General features: G+C 28.2%; 1 long non-coding RNA gene across 2 annotated transcripts; it reads left to right on the top strand.

Annotated features, from left to right (window-relative positions):
* The first annotated feature begins 2,758 nt into the window (after positions 1-2,758).
* On the top strand, positions 2,759-4,682 carry LOC149987466 (uncharacterized). 2 transcript variants are annotated; one of them, XR_016498229.1, is made up of 2 exons: positions 2,759-3,450; positions 4,202-4,682. It is a non-coding gene; the product is annotated as an uncharacterized LOC149987466 (long non-coding RNA). The 2 variants fall into 2 exon arrangements; XR_016498230.1 differs by having other exon boundaries at positions 3,690-4,682.
* Positions 4,683-5,203: the final 521 nt, after the last annotated feature.

Here is a 5,203-nt window from a genome sequence, read left to right as displayed (position 1 = left end):
CAAAATTTGAAATATTTATGAATCTATGCTTAAAGTAGGATTATGAGATATTTTATTTTATTATAAACCCCACATTATTCATAATCTTGTCTAGAAGAATATATTAATGTGAAAGCTAAAATCCAAAAATGTACCAACTACTTTTATGTCATAGAACAAAAAAATATGCTATGTGCTATATTTTTCTTTAAAATTAGTTTACAAAGAGAAATAACAGAAAATTCTTGTATTTAATTTACAAAATAAATAGTTTTAAAAGTATAAGTGATATAATATTTTTAATTAAATAATAAGAATAATACGACACCATGTGTAATTTGATATTTAACATAGAAGATGTCAATTTAAATATTATTGCTTTTATTTTATGTTAGTATATATCATATTTAATAAAAATAATATAATTTTTTTATTATTTGTAAAAATATATATTTTTTAATAATGGTTATGTATATAATTTTTATATGTCTACATATTATATAAATTATAAAAACATTTTAATTTTTATATGTCTATATATATATATATATATATATATATATATATAATTTTTATTTTTACATTATAAGATTTTTTACATCTACATTTTTAAATCTAAAAAAATTTAAGATCTTTAGAAACACTAATATAAGCTACTTACATTGTATAAAAAACATATAACAGACATATATTTGTTGTTTTTTTTGCCTTCATTAGTTGCATCTATATGATAAGAAAATTTAGATATAAGACAAAGAGATAATGAAGCCTTTTATTGGCTAATTGGTTGAGACAAAAGAGCCTTTTTATTGGCCAAAAACATATATTGTCTTTTGACAGTGTAAAAATCTATGTTTTCTTTTTAAAATTCACTTCTCGAATTAAAATTAAGATTTTTTACCTCAAAAATAATAAAGCCAAAAATACCACAACATATATAGTTTATTCTAAAGTTTTATTATACTAGCTATTTTAGCCATTGAAGTGAATAAGAATTGTCATTGCCATTAACACTAAAGAAATGTAAATGGTTTCATTATTATTTGATTTGATTTGATTTTTTTGACATTTCTTTAGAATTTGTTAACTTTTGACTTAGCAAACTAAAATGTAATACATTGTATGTGCCCAATGGTATGGATTTTTGCTAGTCCAATATATATAAATAGTATATGCAATCTACTTATCTATTCAATTTTTTGAATACAAACATTTTAATCTATATTGAATTATATATTATAAAAAAACTTATTATTATTCTTTTTATTATAAGAATATTGGAAAATTAAATTCTGTCAATAATGTTTTTATAAAAACATTTAAATTTTAAATATTTAAATATTTTAATATGATAATTTTTATTATATTTACATCTTATTAGACTATATACTATGTGTATATATTTTGAGTTCTTGAAATAAAAATACCATATTTTTATAAAAATACTTACACTATTTTTAAAATAATGTAATTTCAATAAAATAATTATTCAATTATGATTGGGATTTTAGAAATAAGATGCAATCAATTTTATTGTCTTTATTTATATAAATATGTAATAATTATAATATTTCCAATTAAGTTTGTATAAAATCATATATATATATATATATATATTTAAATTTTCATTTTTAAAGTTGATCATAGCTGAATAATATTTAAAATATATATATCAATCAAATGTCTCTAAATCAATGTAGATCAGGTTATACATGTTAGATGTGTAAAAAAATAGAAAAGTATAATTATTTAGAAAAATACATAAAGTTGTATACTAGAAACAGTTTTGCAATATGATCTGAATTTATGTTCAGCATATAAATGAAATTTAGAAGATTGAAATTAATCATTTGATTTTGCTCATCTTTATTTTTGGAAGACATTTATATTTTTTTAATAAATGGACTCAATATTAAGTATCTTGTTTTATATTTTATTTTTAAAATTAATATTGTCTAATTATTCTCAATCATAGCATGTCAAATATAAATAATAAAAAAATCAAATACTTAACGCCCTCTGTTATTTTAAATCTTTCTAGTAATATTTTAACAAGAATTAACATGTGTTTCAGTGTAATAATTATTGCTACATTTTCAAGTATTTTAATTTTTTTTGTTTTCTCTCTTATTTTTACCATTATTTGATTGATTAATTGTAATTGCCAAATACTTTTTTACTAATATATAATTTTTTTAATATTTGAAGATTTTAAGATATTATTTATTATATCTCATCTCCTATTATTTTAATCTAATCCAATCTAATGAGTAGTTTCATCGCTATCTTTGATTTACGTTTTTTTCCAAGTTTAATTTTAATTGTGAAGTCATTTGGAAATTTGAGATAGCTGATGCAATAATAATTTAAATTATCATGTTGTTGATTGTGGCTTTAAAAAATTTTGTGTAAGTGTTACAAATGTATTTTTTTATGAATAAGAAAAATTCATTGACAATAAAACTATAATATTATCCACACCACCTTCTAATGTAATGGAATTTACAGCATAATTTCAAAGACAATTAAATACATCATTTGTATTAAACATATGAAAAATATTGAATCGCGATGAAAATATTATACATATGTGTATACATACACAAATAATCACATTATCAAGTATTGTTGGTATAGACATAGATCAACAATATAATATTAACTAGTTCTTAACTTCTTATTCATCGATTTAATAGTTCTAATGTAAAGTAAAACATTAAAATCTCAATTAATTTTTCATTTTTCATTATATTCGGATTTATTTTTAATTAAAAAATAAAACATCCTCTTATCTTCAAAAAAAACCATATGTTCAAAATTTTATTTCATTTAGTGGCACTAAATCAATTATTTTTTTGTATTTTGAAATATAACTAGATTAAAAGGCACAAATGATTTTCCAAAAGAATTATAAGAAGAAAATATACATAGATAAAAATAATGTCAGCTATATACTAAAATTTACAAGCATGAGCAAGATTAACATACTTTTTAACATGCGCACACTTATAATGCCTTTCACTAAGTGCAGTGAAATATTTCATCCGTCCAAAAACAAGGCGTTCGTTTCCCCCTCGTTCGTCAACGGGAAAGGGGTTCGAGGCTGTTTCGTCCGTCCATACGGAAGACGTTCGTTTCGAATTCGTCCAAATCGAATCGAACAAATCTCCAGGTCGAGGCTTTGAGGATGGCAAAGTGCCACTGAATATTATTCTGATGTCGATGATGAGAGAGTCTCGCCGTGTCGTGATTTCGCACATGAATTCTTCCGAGGCCTGTTTTTGGTGATTTCTACTCTTTGTTCTTTCTATTTCGTGCACGGATCCAGGGGCGGAGTTTAGCGGAAATGTGCGATAGCGATGGTGTGATTAGAGTGGCATGATAGCTGCAGATGACGACGTTAATAATATGATCTGTACTGATCAGCTCATGGCGAAGGAGGAGCTTCTACATTCAAAAGCAGCTTCTGAGGTAGGCGAACTGTACTTGCATCGTATGCTTCACTATTTTCTTCTCCTTTTTAATTTTAATATAATTTAATTTATTTTTTTGGCTTTTTTGTTACAATATGGCGATTTCTTGATGTTGAAATGTTGGAATGCAGTTACGTAGAAATGCATGTGCTAGTAATGCAGTTACGTAGAATTGCATTTTATCGTCGAGATTAAGGCTGTAGTTCCGATGGATTTCTCCAATCCTTGACATGTCAGGCGGAGGAATCTGAAAGTTGAAATTATCTCGGGGTGCGCATCAGAGTCCTGGATAATGTTTTCAACTGCACATGTTATGAGGTTTTGAAGCGATGATCCTTGCCTGTCTGGAAATTTACGTAGGGTGTGCTGGTCATTCACACATGGTTTAGTTATGAGTTTTCTGAGTCGCTGATACAAAGAGCATTTCTGGATCCTTCAAATTAGTTCAGGGAGATTGTAGTAACCAAGACTATGCCAAGATCACGAGTGTATCATGACAAATTTTGTTGCATTCGAACTAATAGAGAAAGGATATGGACCTGGTGTAAGTAAAGAGAAGATTCTTGAGAAGGAGGAGTTCAAAGAAGGTTAGAAGGTAAAGAGAGTACAGAGGGGTTGGCTTCTGCTACAACTTTGAATATCCCCTTCAAGATGTGACAGCGGAAGATGTTTACACCAGGTATTGCTCTGTGAAAAAGCATCCATGGATCCTGGGTCGATCAACGTAAATGTGGAGTTCGATGGTGCAGGGTTGGGCAACGAGAGATGAGGCAGACTGGAGAGTCCTAAAAGCTAACGTTGAGGCTCGCATTCTGGAGAAGAACCGAGGAAAAGTAAAATGATACGAAGAAAGGATCACAAGAAAGGAGGACGGAACCTGGCAGAGCCGCAAGAGTTACACCATTGTTTCACATCTAGAAGAGCAGTCTCTACAGAATGACTGATACTACAACCTGCAGGAAGCAAAAACTGCTGCAGAGAGCGAGAGAGAAACGATATGAGCAGGAGCTGGATTGTGGATGCTGAAGCTGACGCCGATGAGTAGGGAATCGTTATATAGAAGGTATATATGTACTTGTCGACACTTCAATACGAATCATGATAGTGAGGATATACAATTACTCATCGTTATTAATTATTCCATGAACAGCACTGTATTTTTAAAAGATAAATGTAATCACGACACGATATTTTTCGAGATTCTACGAAATTACCGATGCGTTTTGGAGAGCTACCCGTTTATGACCAAACTGAATATCCTTTGCGTATACCTTCACAATAACAGTGTCTTGCTACCTCGTTACACAACGCAAGGAAACTTCAGAAAGAAAAGGAAAAACACGTAAAAACATATTAAATTGTGTCTAACAAGTCGGTTAAGTCAGTACACATTCCACCAACCTAGACACGTCAGCAACTAAATATCTCACATAACTCAATACCAGACAAGTGTCAACAGTTTCATGTACTTATCTGCCTTCAGTTTAGTGTAACCATCTCCATAAAAAGGGACTTCACAAATTCGACAGGATTGGGAAATTTGCGATGTGTTGGTAAATAACTTAATATTTGACTGATCCTATTTATAGTAATGAATCTGATAATGAATCTAAGTATTCTGGCACAGAAAAAGTCATAGCATTGAGCTCACTAAAATCAGTTCAAACTTTTCTGCAATTAATTTTGCAAATTTTGTAGGATATACACAATATTTGATGTCTTCTTATAGTATCATGTTCATTCTGAGGGTG

This window comes from Physcomitrium patens, chromosome 18 (genome assembly GCF_059467195.1).
Source record: "Physcomitrium patens ecotype Gransden chromosome 18, ASM5946719v1, whole genome shotgun sequence".
NCBI lineage: Eukaryota > Viridiplantae > Streptophyta > Bryopsida > Funariales > Funariaceae > Physcomitrium > Physcomitrium patens.
The sequence above is the reverse complement of the archived record's forward strand: the minus strand, read 5'-3'. Positions and strand labels throughout refer to the sequence as shown.